Source organism: Antechinus flavipes, chromosome 4 (assembly GCF_016432865.1).
Source record: "Antechinus flavipes isolate AdamAnt ecotype Samford, QLD, Australia chromosome 4, AdamAnt_v2, whole genome shotgun sequence".
Lineage (NCBI taxonomy): Eukaryota > Metazoa > Chordata > Mammalia > Dasyuromorphia > Dasyuridae > Antechinus > Antechinus flavipes.
Genome location: NC_067401.1, coordinates 241,320,819 through 241,338,522, shown reverse-complemented (window position 1 = coordinate 241,338,522; position 17,704 = coordinate 241,320,819). Strand labels below are relative to the sequence as shown.

At 34.3% G+C, this 17,704-nt stretch overlaps 1 protein-coding gene across 2 annotated transcripts in view; it reads right to left on the bottom strand.

Annotated features, from left to right (window-relative positions):
- Nucleotides 1-17,704, bottom strand: part of KCNQ5 (potassium voltage-gated channel subfamily Q member 5) — a 650,068-nt gene that overhangs the window by 158,610 nt on the left and 473,754 nt on the right. The window lies entirely within an intron of this gene.

Sequence of the window (17,704 nt, the reverse complement as noted above, 5' to 3'; positions counted from 1 at the left end):
ACATTATTCCTCTTCAGGTCTTTACATTTTAGGATTGATCCAATTTCATATATAAAGGCTGAATAACTGATAATCTGTTCAATCCATATGGAGGAGTGATAGACTTTAGATTAGCTACCTAGTAATGAAGAATGTCTGAATTTACAATCAGCAACCTAATTTCAAATGTATATATTAGGTAGAAAACATTTTCATTTCAATGCTTATGAGACACAGAGACAGGCAGAGACAGAGAGATACAGAGAGACACAGAGAGATGAGAGAGAGGAAAGAGAGAGAGAGAGAGAAAAGAGAGAGAGAGGAGAGAGAAAGAGAGAGGAAAGAGAGAGAAAGACGAGAGAGAGAGAGAGAGAGAGAGAGAGAGAGAGAGAGAGAGAGAGAGAGAGAGAGAGAGAGAGAAGAGAGAGAGAAAGAGAGAGGAGGAGAGAGAGAGAGAGAGAAGAGAGAGAGAGAGAGAGAGAGAGAGAGAGAGAGAGAGAGAGAGAGAGAGAGAGAGAGAGAGAGAGAGAGAGAAGGAAAATCTTAAGCCTGTGAAGATGACCTGTTTTGTGGGGAAGCAAACATTTACACATTAATTTTGTTCCTTTTTTATTATTTTAAATAAGGCAGCACTGTTCTGTAGATTAAGAGCTGACCTAGGAGTCAGGACAAGTCTGGATTTAAGCCTTGCCCATGTCACATTCTGGCTATGTGACCCTGAGCAAATAACTTAACTTCTCCTCACTGTAGCTAACTCTTTAAGACTGTTGCAGACTAAGTGCTAATTTACATTGTTAGAGGATTTCCCACTTGAGAGTTCCCTATATCAATAAGACCACAGTTCAATCTCTTTCCCTATAATTTAATTACATTTTTACAAAACAGCAGACCATGTAAGGGTGGACATTCATACTGCATGAGAGGAGAAACTGATACTAAGAACTCCGTACTTATTGGCAAGTTAGGTTGTTATCTTATCTTGCCCCTCTGTGAGATATGATAACATCATGGTTATGGATCTGTGACTCTGAGGCCATTTAGGAAGAGTTGGAAGTTAACTCTGAGGTAAGGCAGACTCAAAATGGCTCATTAAGAGGCTTGTCATAGAATAAAAGGCCAAAATTACATTTGGAAGGTAAAAGCTTTTCCCTGTCAAGAATAACATAATTAACTTGTTGTACTGATTAGCTAGGGAACAAGTGCTATGTTGATCAAAATTGGTTCTTTGCTACTTCATAGTGCTCTTAAAGCAAAACAAAACAAAAAATATCAGAGCAACCCCAATTCCTTCATCCCTCTATGGTAGTAGCAGTAGAGTGAATCAGAAAGATGGAGTTCAAATGCCACCTCAGACCTTTATTATCCTTGTTACCCTGGGCAAACCACTTTTTAGTTTTAGTTTCCTCATCTGAAAAGTGGGGATAATCATAGCATGATCTCAGACTCATTGTGATGATCAAATGAAAAAAAGCATGCAATATGTTTGGCTAAATTTACAGCACTATAAAAATTCTGCTGTTACTACTTCTAATAGCATTACTACTATTATAACTGCTATTGCTACTACTACTATTGTAACTAATATGACAATCACTCCAATTATTAGTACTTCAACTACTACAACTACTATTTCAACTAGTATTACTATTATTATAACTATTTTGACTTCTATTACTGCTACTACTATTATAGCTACTGCTTTTATTACTATCATAACTACTGCTGCTGCTACTATTACTATTATTATTGTAACTACTTCAACTATGATTAATATAACTACTTTGTTATTACTATTAATATAATCATTTCAACTACTAGTACTACTACTGGACTTATTCTTACTACTATTACTATAACTATTTTGACTACTTCTACTGCTACTACATTTATAACTGTTCCAATTACTACTACTACTACTACTCTACTATTATTATTACTGCTACTACTGCTACCACTAGTAATAATAATATAAATGGTAATCAGTGAGAATAAATGTATGGAATTAAAGCCTGATGTTTCCCTTATGTTGAAGCGGGTACAAAGGGGATGCTCTCTTGCTTGTGAAAGGGAAACATCTTGAGTTACTGATGAAAGATGGTGGACACAGTGTTAAAAATTAAATTGTTGGTGCATATATGATTTAAAATAATCTTCAATTATATGTGTGGTCATAAGGTTGTAGGATCATAAAGTTAGAAGCCTATAAGTTCCACCTTTTCTTTTAAAAGATGAAGAAACTGAGATCTAGACACGTTAAGTGATTTGAGTAACAAAGTTATTAAGGAGAAGTTTTGAGAAGAACCAACTAAATGAACCAATTTCATTTAGTTATTTCATTTAACACAACAGATTGGACGAGGGAGAGAATAGTTTTAAGAGATGATTTATTCTTTGATTTTACTAGTATCATTATAGTTCAGGGGAGAGCAAAACACAGGTATGTTTTTCAAACTTTGCCTATGGGCAAGGGGAAGTAGTTTATATATTGTAGAAAGGTATGATCTGTCCTGAGATTTAAGTAAGAAGTTTGGCTACAGAAAAACTGAGTATATTCCTCCCCAAAACCAAACATGGTATTTGCACCATTTTAAAAAAAGAACCAAATTTGTGGTTCTGGAATTCATGGTAGAAATTTAATGATGTGAAGACTAGATATTAATATTTTATATTACTTTTCTATTAACTATTAACTAGGAGAAGTCAGCATGTTACAGAAGACCTGAATTCAAATTCATTCTCTGCCACTTATTTTCTGCATAACCTTGTATGAGATATTTAACTATCCGGGTTTAGGTTTCTTAATCTCCACAGTGAGGGGACAGAGATAGGTTATACCAGGAATTCTTTACCTTTTTTTTTTTTTTAATATGGTACATACCCCTTTGACATTTAAATGAAGCTGATGGGCTCCTTCATAATATTTTTTAAAAAATTTAAAATATAATTTAATTTATTTTAATATTTTAATTTTAAAAATATTTTAATAATATCAATATTATTATTATTATCTTCTCCAGTTTATAGATGAGGTTATGAGATACAGAACTGGGATTTGAATCCAAGTCTTCTGATTTTAATTCAGTGCTTTTTTCACAATAACATAGCCAAATTGTGTTCCAGAAACCCTAAATTTGAATTAAATAACTAGTTTTACTCATTTGTTGGACCCTGGAGTCAGGGAGTGTTATAGTTTGGCTTTTGCCATTTAAAACTATAGTTCTCTGGTTAAGTTGATAATTTTTTTCTTGTCTTTGTTGTTTAGTTGTTTCAGTCACGTCTAATTCTTCATGGCCCCATTTGTTTTTTGTTTTGGCAAAGGATATTGGAGTGGTTTGCCATTTCCTTCTCCAGCTCATTTTTAAAAATGAGAAAAGGAGGCAAACAGGGTTAAGTGACTTGCCTAAGTCACACAGTGAGCAAGTATCTGAGGCTGAATTTGAACTCAGGTCTTCCTTTCTCCAGGGCAGTGGAGTGTGACAGTGGTTAGAGCACTAGGCCTGGAATTAGGAAGAACAGAGTTTACATTTGGCCTCAGACACTTACTAGGTATGTGACCCTGAACAAGTTATTTAACCCCATTTGCCTCAGTTTCCTCATCTATAAAATGAGCTGGAGAAGAAAATGGCAAACCACTCCAGTATTTTTGTCAAGAAAACACCAAAAAGGATCACAAAGAACTAGACATGACTGAAAATGACTAAGCCACAACAATAACAGCAACAACTTCCTGACTCCAGGCTCTGCTCTTTATTCATTGAACTACTTAGCTGTCCCTTCCTAAGAAATGTTCATTCTTTTCAAGAAGGCAGAAAGAGGCCAAATAAGAATAAAATTCTTAAAAGAAAGGTATAATGTAACTAAAGTAACATATAATTATTTTTTTGCTACAACCCCAGGGATTCACATTTCTATCAATATTGAAATGCTATCAACACTATACATATCATCCACAGTAATATGTAATCCTGTTTTACAATTAAAATATTTTACACAATAATTGTTTGATTCTTACAACTCTGTGAGGTAAAGAGTATTAGATGCTTCATTACCCATTTTTTAGATGAAAAAAACAAAGGATTAGAAGTGAATGAATGGATGAAATTCGCATGGTTAGTAAGCTTTTCATACTTTAGGGCTCTGTGTGCTATATCACATCACACTTGTGTTCCCTCATTAATTTTTATAATATACCATAAGGAACATATTTCCTGTCCTTGGTTTAGAAGTAAGGAGAAAAGACACAGAAATTATTAAAACTAAGATTCAGTGAAAAAAGATGTGAATATAATTCAAGCCTATTGCTTCCTAGAACAATGATCTAGCCATTAACCCTATCTTTCGGATATTAAAGATACAAGAGTCCTCATTTAACAAACTCTAGAAATAGCTTTTCTATGTCTCTAGAGATTTCAAACTAGTCTTGGTGAGTTATATTATTCTTGTGCTTCCTAAAGTGGCTTTAAGTCAAAATTGATTGATTTTTGCAAGATGCTACAACGCCAAATAGCCCATGTTCTAGTTGTTTTCTCATTAATTAACAGCACTGTTCATTAAAACACTCAGTGACCTTTGTCTAATTTGCTAGATGGCTGCTGTGGCCATTAGCTTTTCCTGGTTTTATGCCATCAAGTTGAATTTTTTGTGAAAATGAAATGTTGACATTATAAACCCTGTGACATTTGCACCAATTCTTGAAGAGCTGTGGCTAATTAGTCACACCAAATTGGAGCTCACAGTTCTATTCAGAATATCAGCACAATCAATTTCCAGCTTTTTTCATTCTTTTTTTCCCCTTCTCTGTACTTAAAGTAACTTAGAACAGTCAGGCCAGGATCTCTTCTCATAGAATCCCTATGGGGAAAGTTTTGTGACGTAAGCTGAGATGTAAATCTTCAAGGAAGATATCAGTCAGAAGGATTGTGGTCATAATTATGGGGAAAGTGGAAAATTCTGGAAGTATAAAAATAAATGGTGATAAAATCTACTCGTGACTCTTAAAATCAGAACATGAAGATCAATGTAGCAAACAAACAAATCACTGAATTTTAGAAGTGAGATGTTGAAGAGTGGGAATATCTGAAACAAATAATGACTAATGAATTAAAAACATTTATTAAGGAACAAAAACATAAGAACAAAGGTGACAGTTCCTGTCCTCAAGAAGCTTAATATTCTAAAAAAAGAGTGTAGTATCCAGGAAAGAATATTTTGGTCTGGAAAGTTACAGGAATAGTAAGGGTAGCCATGGGAGAGTAGACTGATAGACTCTTTCCAGGTACAATAGAGATTTATTTTGATTTTGGCTCCAGAACTGGAAAGAGATGATAGTGGTGGTGATGATGGTGGGATAGGAGTGTCCAGATTTGCAAAAGACCTCACTTGTCTAGTGTTAGATATCTTCAAAAAGTCTTGAATTTTTTTTCTTTAGTATTTTGGACTTTACAGATAACTATTTGTTTGATGTGAAAACCACCCAGCCCCATTGAACATGGGTCAACAGTACCACATCCTACCATTGGTAAAACAAGAACATTTTAAAATGTTATCTTGTAAGACAGTGAACAGGAAGAGGAAATTGGAAATAGAATGGCCAGAGAGAACTAATGATCTTTCATAAAAATGGAAATTTGGTTTCTTTTTCCACTAGCAATTCAAGACCATTCCACAGAATCATATTATTCCATAATTTTGGAGTAAGAAGGGGTCTCAATATAAATTTAGTTCAATTCACTTTAAAAAAGGTGCTTCAACTAGACTGCTGTTGTGATGGTTGTTGTAATAAATGGTCAGCCTTTCAGTTTTTATTTTTGTAGACCTACAAAGATTACCTTTCAAGACAGCCTGTTCTACTTTTAGCCAGCTTTAATTACTATAAAGTTCATCCTGTCAGCCCTTCCCTTTATATTGGTGCTTGTAAATGCTATTTTTTGCAACTTCCACTTATATTTTTAATTTTTCTCTATGGGTCCACAAAGAACAAGTCAAATTCCTCTTCCACAAGAAAGACAATAAGGTTCTTGAAGATAGTTGCCAACTTCCCTGAGTCTTCTCTTTCACCCTTTTAATGCTCATTCCAGTGAAGAACTTTGGAATTGAGCTGGTGGATACAGTGGCTCAAAGACAAATTGATTTTCTTTCTTCTCCCATGAGGAGACATGAAAAAAAGAAAAGATTAGTGTTCCCCAGGAAAGCTCTGTCTCCTACATGCAGTTCTCAGAGGGTTAGACGCAATAATAAGTTATAAGTTTTTTTAAAACTTAGGGTCTTATTGACAAAATTAATTATCTCTCTATGGAAGATTGCTAATGGTACTGTATTCAATTCAAGGACGAGAAATGTGCCTGCCTCTAGACCAGAAGGCTCCTGATCTTTTAGCAAAAGTAGTCCTGATGATTATCTGTGCTTCTTTAAAAAAAACCTTTAATAAATATTTGTTAAATGCCTACTATGCACAATAGGGAATGATGGAATAATCCAAAGGAATAGAGTTGGTGTGAAATGAATAAGCAGCTGGCCTGAACATCTCCCTAAAAGGAGGTTCTGGGAAGAACTCTCAGTTTTCTACCCTCTTATCAGAAGGAGGAAAGGATTATTAATGATCATTTTTTTTACAGTTATTTCCCTATATTATCCACCCCAGTCTCTTCATGGCACTAAGTCCTTTATTGTAATAAAGAAAAAAATAATTAGAACTTTTAGACAAAACAACCTAAAATCGACATTATAGCAATATTCAACTACCTCATTACTAAGTGGAGGGAAATGTGTTTCATAATCTGTACTGTATTATTCTCACTTCTATAGCTAGTAGAAATTTGCTTGGACAGCTGAGTATTTGCTGCTCCCTGGTGCTACTCAAGCTTTCTATGTAGAATATGGAGATAATGATATCATATTGCCTATATTCTTAGTTTCCTGTAGAGGGAGTGTTCTCCAAACACAATTATAAATCCGAAAACTAGAACACAGACACAAAACGTCATGCAACTCATCAACTTTTAATAGATATGGAATTAGCAATCAATTCACTTGTCCCTGTTAATTTCTGACTGGATACATCAGTATTTTAAGGTTCTGTGATTTCTGCCCCTATAATGCAAGTTATCTATTATATCTATTATAGGAGTTATCTTTAAGAATTGTTCAGAGCTCTGACCAAGTTAAGTAATGACTCATAATCACAGAGCCAAAAGCAGGAATTGAACACAGGTCTTTCTCACCATGTATGATAATAGTTTTAATTAATCAATCAGAAATATTTATTAAATCTTTACTTTTTACCAGGTGTTTTTGAAAGTGCCACTGGTACAAACAAAGACATTCTCTGCCCTCAGTAGGTATATACAAGATATAACAATCTCAACAACAATGATAATATTAACATTTATATAGTGTTTTAAGGTCTGCAAAGAGCTTTAATAATGTTATTTCTTTTTAACTTCCTAGAACTCTTTGAAGCAGATGCTGTTATCTACACCCATTTTTCCAGGTGAGGTAACTGAGACAGAGAGTTTGCCCAGGATCACACAGTTAGAAAGTATCTGAGTTAGAATTCAAACTCTTGGCTCCAAGTGCAGGATTACAGCAAGCAAATAACTACAAACATATTGCCTTGAGTTTACTTGCCCATCTTAACTTCCCCATATTAATAGCTCAGCATGTTCTTAACCCTAAATATTATTTCATTTGGCCTTTCTCCAAGGTCTCTGACTGCCTACACTGAAACTCACCCTCTTTGCTTATTTTAATATCCATTTTAGGTCAGGGGCACAAATTATAACTGGGAGATTGTTAGATATTCTTCACCCCATCCCATTCCCCCCTTCCCTCCCACCAAAAGCCATAAGATCCCAAGTGATAATCTTAAGTATATAATATGGAGAAAGTTCTGAGTTAAAGTATGTTAGAACCTTCCTTTGACATGTTTCTCACCCTTAAACTCCACTCTATAATTTTTCATTCTTAGACTATTGACAATTTTTCAATTTTGAGCAGATGTTATTGAGCAGGTTAGTAACTTCAGTGAAAAACACTACTTTCTCAAGAAAATACAAAGGAAAATTTAACACAGTTCATATCCTTATGTTTTGGATAGAGATAGAATTGGACATAATACAGTTATTAAAACCTTCAATATTAATAAAAGATAGATGCTTATAATAGGTTTTGACTTTTTTCAGGCATAAATGATTATTCAACCAACTCTTGATTTTCCAGTTTGTAGGTTATCCATAGTGATCTGAAACCTACACTCTTCAATGAGCCAATGCAGGGTAGGTTTAGAGAGAGTTGAGAATATACATATGTGAAAATTTGTCTCAGTATATTGAAAAGACAAATAGAATATGATTTTTGAATGATCTTTTTCTCTGTACCACCCATGTCTCACTTTCCCTTTTATTAGCATGAATGATTCAGAGTTCACTCTAATTCCATAATAATGAAGAAAGCATCTGGCCAGAACCAGATTTACAGGTAGGTGTAGTAGGCAAGCACTTGTTTTATTTTAGTAGTGTCCCCCAAGGACCTTCCTCATTCCAGTTAACTGATTATTACTTGAAAATCTACCATCACACTTTCATGCCTTTCCCCTGAATGTTCATTTCTCTTACAAGTTCCATACCCAGGAGGCAGAAAGTGATATTATGAACAATTATTCACTAATGTTCACTCATCAAAAATTAATTTGACCTTTTTGTATGAATGAAGAATTTAAAAACAGGTTTGAGAGAATGGGGGGAGGAGAAAGGATAGCAATAGCATGAGGGTTTTAGTCACCTGGAGGGACAACAGGGAGAATAGAGTCCTATGGGAGTTTCAGAGGAGACAGAAAGTTACTACTGACAGATTTGGCTTATAAAGCAGTCCTTCCTGGACTAGCATTATACCTGGTCTTCTGAAAGTCTAAGTTGTTGCCAGTAATTTAATGAGTAGGAATTTACTCTAACTTTTTTCCATCTCTTTAGGAGTTCACAAATATCTCAAGAAAACCAGCTCTTCTCCACCCACTGCATAACTGTCAGTTTAAAAATCCTCCATTTAGCTCTGCATTTATGTGAAGAAAATCTCAGGCAACACCTCTTCTTTTCTGTTCCTCCTTTCTATAGGACTGCATTTATTAAAACAGTGATAGATGTCTCTAGTTAGTTGGTAGGGGGAATGTGTGTAATTTTTTTCTCCTTCTGTACCTTAACAGACAATTCAACACAGGTTTTGCCACCCCATATCAACTGGGAAGAAAGAATTAGGGTCATCAAGTTCTTTTCTTCAGACTTTGTTGTAAAAGATTTCTTTTTATTAGGTGTCTGAAACAGAATCATAAACGCAAAACTGGACTCATACTAATTAAAATAGATAATTTCTCTCTAGTGCTTTAAAAATTGCAAAACATTTTGCTTCTATTTTATCATTTAATTCTCATAACTCTGACAGGTCAGTAGCTATGATTATGCTTAATTTACAGAAAAGGCAAATGAGAGAAATGAAATGAATTTCCTAGAGTCAAGCAGCAAATAAGTATCTGAAGGAGGATTCAAATACAAGTTTTCCTGCCTCCCAAACTGGAATTTATCCTCTATGCCACCTGTATTGTTGTTTAGTTGTTCAGTAATATCTTACTCTTTATAACCCCTTTGGGGGTTTCTTGGCAAAGATATTGGAGGTTTTTTTTTTTTTTTTTGCCATTTTCCTTCTCCAGCTTCTTTTACAGTGAAGGAACTGAAGCAAATAAGATTGGCCAGGGTCACATAGCTAGTAAATGTCTCAGACTAGACTTGAACTTGGTAAGTAAGATGAGTCTTCTGGACTCTAAGCTTGGCATTCCTTTTTTCCTTCATTTTAAAAATAGTACTTTATTTTTCCAAATACATGCAAAAATAGTTTTCAACATTCACTTTGCAAAATTTTGTGTTCCAAAATTTTCTCCTCTTTTTTCCCGTCCTCTCTCCCCAAGACAGCAAGCAATCTATATAGGTTAAGCATGTGTAATTCTTCTAAATATATTTTCATATTCGCCATGCTATGCAAGAAAAATCAGATCAAAAGGGAAAAAACACCAGAAAGAAAAAAACCCAAGCAGACAAAAACCAAAGGTGTAAATACTATACTTTAATCCACATTCAGTCTTCCTAGCTCTCACTCTAGATGTGGATGGCTCTTTTTCATCTTAAGTCTATTGGAATTGCCTCAAATCACCTTATTGTGGAAAAAATAGGCTTGATATTCTATCTATTTTGCCACTGCCCCAGTGCTACCTAGCTATATTAAAGAAATGAACAGGAATATTACAGTTTTTCTTACTGAATTACTTTCAAACATTATTTTTCCAAATAAAATTTGGTGGGCCAGTTCAAAATGGCAGCGGACTTCTGTTTTCTAAAGGAATAGAATTAGATTAAAACTGGTTCAAAATATTGTTCAAAAATGAACTGAAACAAACCAGCATTTCATTTGGTTCAAATCCTTGCTTTTTAAAGTGTGGATTTTCTGTTCATTTACTTCTGAGTTTTTAGGTTTTTGGTGCTCTTGTGAATCATTTTTGGGCTTGTCCCAAGCAAGACAACCAACAATTTAAGGGTAATAATGCTAATAATATGATATGAAATGAAATTATATAATGATAATAATATAATAGCTAGGATTTCTACAGAATCTGCTCTAAGCCAAGCACTGTGCTAAATGCTTTACAAATACTTAATTGGATCTTCATTAAAAACATCTCCATTTTACATTTGAGGAAACTGAGGCAGCCAGAGGTTAAGGTCAGATTTTTCCTGACTCATTGTGCCATATATATATAAACATTAATATGTGAAGATCTTGTCATAGAGTCTTGATCCAAAGCTATGATGTAGAAGATTACTGACTTCTCCTAGGCCATGTCAATAAAGCATGAATTCTGGCAGGTTCTACTTAGTGGAGAAGGCTTGAAGAATGCTCTTATTGAAAAACTGGATCTGTGGATGTAGCCTCGCTAACAAAGCCTCAGTTCCAGTAGTTTGGCTATTACATGTCTCAATCTTTAGCCATAGCCATCAGTGAAAGAAAGAGAAATATAAAATTACCCTCACTCTCATGTACCTGTCTCTTTTTTTTGCAGTGATGACGGTGGCAGAAAAGGGAGCAGAAGATGAGGAGAATCACAGTTTTAAACGTATAAATATTAATTTACTTTAAATAAATCATCCTTGTTTAATGGCCAAAAAATCAATATTGGACCATAGATTTAGAGACCTGAAAGGTCAACAAGATCAACTTTCCACTTTTAAGGATCTGGAAACTGAGGCTTAGAGTCACACAGATGATAGGGATAGGACTTGAACTCCAATTGTTTGACTTCTAATATAGCTATACTGCCTCTGTTATAACTGAAAGAATTGAATTATATCAATATTGAACTTTTTGCCAGAAATGGGATCCTGTCAATTCAGTAAATATTAATTGTGTTTATTCTAGATCATATAGTTTAGAACACAGGTCTTAGAATCAGGAAGAGTCATGTTCATGAGTTCAAATCCAGCTTCAGACACTTTTTAGTTCTGTAGTAAGTCACTCTCCCTATTTGCCTGAGTTTCTTCATCTATTTAATGAGCTAGAGAAGGAAATGGCAAACCATTCCAATATCTTTACCGAGACAACCCTTAATGGGATCACAAGAAATTAGACATACCTACAATGACTGAACAACAAATTAAAAAGTGTCTATTCTGTGCCAGGTACTACTCTAAGCATTGGGGCTACAAAAAGAGGTCAAAGACACTGTACTTTTAAGCAACTTAGAACCTAATGGAATCGGAGGGGAAAAAAAGAAGTTTCAACTAAATGGGAAATATAGTTCATGAATTCTTTTTGAAGAAGAAAATAAAAGAGCTGGTAGAATTTAAATTTACCATGTATTCAAAGGTAATTAGAACTTTTTTTGGAAGCATAATTTCATGGGACACTTGGTCATCTCATATGCAGTGATCATAAAGAACACAAACAAAAAAAAATCCATGAAAAGTAACTACAACCCACATCTGTGGCAAAGCAAAAATAAGTAGAGGAATTCCATGAAAAACCCATTAAGAGGCTAAATTAATTCAATATATAAATTCATACTCAAGTGACTTCAAAACAAAGATGGATTTATGGAAGAGTTAAGGTTAGAGCAGCTAGGTGACCCAAGTGGCTGCACTAGGAGTCAAAAAGACTTATCTTCCTGAGTTCAAATCTAGACTAAGACAACAGATTAGTTGTGAAACTCTAGACAAGTTAGTTAACACTGTTTACCTGAATTTCTTCATCTATAAAATGAGTTGGAGTAAGAAATGGCAAACTACTCCAGTATCTTTGCCAGGAAAACCCCAAAGGGAGGTCACAAAGAGTTGGATATAATTGAAATGATTAAATAGCAACAAACAATAAAGTGTTAAGCTAAGGTGATGAAAACTATAATGGAAAATATAGCTCTGAGTTAAAAAAAAAACAGTAGCTTGTCAGGTACACAGGAGTCCCTAGATAAGAGTCATATAGCTAAAACTTTCTGCAGCTGAATTTGAATTTTGGTTTTCCTAACTAGGAGTGAATTGGTACTCTATTTTATCAGTGCTATTAAATAAAATTCTGTAACATTTTGCTTATTTAAATGAGGCATAAATGTACTTTTTAAAAAAAAATCAGTAAAAAATTTACCCAACCTATGATTTTTTCCCTATCCCATCTGTTCAGCTTTGTTGACACTAATTGGAATAAGAGTAAGCCTAGCATCTTATAGTAAGATACCTTTTATGCTGGAATGTACCTTTTTGGGATTAATCTCTGCAATAGGACAGTTATGGTAATTAACCAATTTCACGCTTATTATTTCTAGTGTTGAACTCATTTTGGGAGCAATGAACATCTTCTTTCCTCTTCCCATAGAACACAAGATATGATTTCTTCTTTTGCATCTTGCTCTATTTTTTCTAGCTCTTGGTTTTCACCACTAATTTTTCCCAAGGTAGGAAGAATATTTGTCACCGTTGATATCATGGACCTTCTGTTACTTGAAAAGAAGGAAAGGTTCAAGAAGGAGAGAGAGTGTGAGTCCCTTCTGTTTTCTAGCACAGTTTGTTTTGGCTCTACCAGATGTTTGGCATCTGTAATTTCAGAGATGAAACCAAGGAATTATAAATCACCATCATTGACAGTACATACCTTGCAGGATTGTTGTAAGGCTTTGCAAGCCTTGAAGTATTTTGTAAATACGAAGGGAGTAAACAAACACTTTTCAAGTACCTACTATGTGCCATGACTACTCTGTACTATTGCGTTAAGAACTTTATAGAAATTATTTCATTTGATTCTCACTAGGTTGGTACTATTATCAATCCCATTTTACAGCTAAGGAAATTGAGTCAAAGGTTAAGTGACTTAACCAGGGTCACATAACTAGTAAGTACTTGAGGTTGAATCTGAGCTCAGCTCTTCCTGACTCTAGGCCCACTGCTTTATTCACTGTTACTTAGCTGCCACCATAAAGTTCTTATTCTTCCTCTTTATCTTTCATCACCATTATTACCACCATCACCACCATCCTCATCCTCATCCTCACCCATAATCATCACTGTTATGATTTATTCAGATAAGCTCATCATTTCCCACAATTAGGATAGTAGAGATGAAGTAAGTGATAAGGCAATCTTTAACCAACTTGAAGAGCTAAAAACAACTTATATTGTTATAGTTTCTTTTTATATGAGCTACATTTCCCAATACATTTCATCCTAGTTTGTCTCCTAGAGTTGTTGACCCCATGGATCATGCTGCTCATGATGCTTTCTTGGCAAAGATACTGAAGTGGTTTGCCATTTCCTTTTCTAATGAATTAAGGCAAGCAGAAGGTTGTGACTTGCCCTCCATCTCTGCAAAGTATCAGAGAAAGGTGCCTTTTCATTTATCTATTTCCCCCCTTTCTTTGTATCATCAAAACTTAGCACAGTGTCTTTGCAAGTGAAAGGGATGCTTTATAAATACCTGTAACTTAATTAGACTGGACTTGGTCTCTATAAGTTTACAGTATTTAGTTTGCATGTTTTGTTGTTATTTTTGCATTCATATTAAAACACTGGACTTTTAAAATGTTATTCCAAATGCTAGAGTAGGTACTTGGGGAAGCTAGGTGAACCATGGATAGAGTGCCAGGTTTGGAGTAAGGAAGACTCACCTTCCTGAGTTCAAACCTGACCTCAGACACTATGTGACCCTGGACAACTGTTTGCCTCAGTTTCCTCATTTATAAAATGAGTTGGAGAAGGAAATGACCTCAAAAGGTCAAGAAAATTCAGACAGGGTTGAAATGACTGAACAACTCAATCTAAAAACAGAGTCATTTATAGGAATACTTGGATGACAGCTTTAATGGGGAAACTTCTTAGTGGAATAAAATGGACTCAGAAGATCTTTGGGAAAGTTCCCATACTACTAGCTATCTATAGGACTCTGGACAAGTCACTGAATCTCTATAGTTTCCTATATAAAGGCTAGAGTTTCCTTCTATATAAAAAGAGGGGGCAGTGGACTAGATCAGTAATGTCAAACAAATTGAAAGAGACTCCTATATGTGTTTCACATATTAACTAGAAAAACACAGATTAACATTATCTATATTTTATTGTATTTTTATTTACTTTGATAAATATGGATTTGTTTAACAAAAACAATTTCATTTTAATTTGTTTTGGGTTATTGGACCAGATGACCTTTAAGATCCCTTTGAGTTCTAAATGTATAAGATATATGAGGGGGAGAGTGACATTTAGAGGAGTGATTTTTTAGAGATTTGTTACTTCATTAAGGAGTAAAACTAAGGACAGTGTGGAGCTGATGATCACCAAAATCAAGGTTTTCTTTGCTTTTTGTTTTTATTATTTTTTATTTTTTCTCAAAATACTACAGACAATGGACTAGTAGGTAGCACAGAGAATATAGCATCAGGCCTGAAACTAGGAGGACCTAAGTTCAAATTTGACTTTAGACACTTACTGCTTGGGTGACTTTGGGTAAGTCACTTAATCCTGTTTGCCTCAGTTTCCTCATCTGTAAAATGAACTAAAGAAGAAATAGAAAACAATTATAGTATCTTTACCAAGACAATTTCAGAAGGGGTCAGGAAGAGATGGACACAACTAAAATGACTGAATGACAACAAAAGTATAGGCTACTCTGTAGTCTTTTATAGCACTTTCCAAAACGCTAAAGGTTTGTTTGGGTTATCTGATTCAAATTTAAGCTTGAATCAGGATGTAATGAAAAGAGAACCAGAACAAAATCCTGAGGCTCTGAGTTCAAATTCTTTCTCTGCCATTTACTAACAATATGACATTGGGAAAAGTCACTTAAACTCCCTGAGCTTCAGTTTCCTTAATTTAAAATTGGAGAGGCAACCCTATATAGACCCTCAGATCCCTTTTAATTCTTAGTCTAGGGTACCACACACAGAATTTTCTGAGTATTCTTGAAAAAAATAACACTACAATTTATCTTATATTTTGGTCTTGATTTGCTTACCTATTGCCCAAAAGTTATTCTTTCTATATAAGTCCCATTCTCACATTTAGTAATTTTTGAGAGACTTCATGATTTATGAACTAAACTAGTAGCCTTAAACTCATGATGTATATTTGTTTTATGGTTGATGGTACTTATCTGTTTATACTACTGTTATTGAATTCTTTATTTCTCTTCACCAAGATTTCATTAATTGATCATAGGAAAATAGAACTAGAACTGAGAAGGACTTCTGAAAAGCTCTAGATGTATACCTCTCACACAGACACTCCCTTTCTCTCTCCCCCCTCCCCAATGTTGGGATTAAATCTAAGTAGATTTGAGCAGTGTGAAAAGCAGAGACATAAAGTAGACAAAGAAAATCTGGAGTAGTCTATATTAAAAAAAATGCATAATCCATCAGTTCAAAGTGTGATTCCATTAGTATAGGGAACTCCCTGATGAGGAACTTCACCATTTCTGTCTTTCACTGTTACCTAAGACTTGTATTGAGTCATGGAGGCTCTATTTAACAGAGTTGGGGCTTAAGACCCAGCTTTCTAAGGCAGTGCTGGCTCTATTATCATGCTATGATTCCTATTTACATTTATAATGCCTCTTAAATGCAGAAAAATGAAGTTTTATGTCCTTCAAAACAGATCACAAACAAAAAGATAATGGTTCCAAATGACTAATTTCAATATAAATTGAATTTTATTAAGTATGTAAACTTCAAAAATACATTTCAATTGTCATCTCTGGAGATTTTAGACTCTCTGCATTTGTCTCTCTTTAAATTATTCAAATCATTTATAATACTTGCCAGGTAATATTGGTGGCTTATACCATAAGCCACCTATGCTAGTAAATAAATTGTTGTTGTTGAGTCATATCCACCTTGTGGACCATACTGATCATAAAATATTCTTGGCAAAGATTCAGGAGTGGTTTGCCATTTACTTTTCCAGTGGATTAAGACAAATAATAGTTAAGTAACTTGCCAAGGATCACATAGTTAATGAGTATTAGAGGCCAAATTTGAACTCAAATTTTCTAGACTCCAAGCACAGGGTTTTATATCTACTGAACCACCTAGCTGCTTCCACAAACAGATTAAGAATTCTCATTTATAACACAATCTCAAATTAACTGAATGAGATTCTGGATTACTATTTCTTTTATTTTTTTGTCATGCAGCTGCCAAATATTTTTGTTTTCGTCATAGACATATCTTAATATTCCACTTCTACCTATGTCATCAATTATGCATAAGCACCAAATATCCAGTAAGTGCTGATGGCATTGATCAACAATATAAATGTCACTGATTTGGATTGCTTTGGGAATATCATGTGGCTGGGAGAGAAATGATGCGTACTCATAAAAACAAGTGTTGTTCCTTCCTCTTGCTTTATTTGGTTGCAGAATTAATTCTTTCATTGATGTTTCTATAAGGACAGTACAACTCTTAGAAAAACAGTATACAGGTAATATGGTTACTGATTGTGCTTTTGTGAAATAAGCATTAAATTTGGGATCTGAACACTAAGGTTTAAACTTTGTTACTCATTAATTGTGTGAATAAAGATTTAAACTTAATTACTCATTAATTGTGTAAATTAGATTTCAGTTTTCTTATGTGCAAGATTCAGATAACATCTGTATTTTTTCTTTCCCAGAGATTTGAATAAAAAATTGTATGTGAAAGAGCTTCTTTGTCAGCAGCTATTCTTACAGATCTCAGATGCTACTTCTTTCATAGGATCTTTGATGTCGCAGTTGGTAATGGCTTTCCCCCAATGATTGTCACAGTATTTCATGCCTCACTTCTGCACTTGGTACATATTAATTTGTATTATAATAGCTCTGTTGTTTGCCACTTTTGTGACCATAGGCAATACACTTAACCTTCTCTGGACTTGTTTCCTTATCTATAATATTAGGGGATTGTAATGGATGATCTTTCAGGTCCTTGCCAACTCTAACTCTTCTAATCAATCAATAAACATTTACTAAATGCCTACTGTGTGACAGACTCTGATTCTATGGTCATATATCCATGCTAGCCTTAAAGCTTTGTAAGAAAATAGAACATGCTTTACCTAAACTTCATATCTTTTCCAAGAAGTATACAGTGTTCTTCATGTATTCATCTTAATAAACATTTCTTGAATTTATTTTTCTTCAGTTTCCTCAATTTAAAATTGGAGAGGCAACC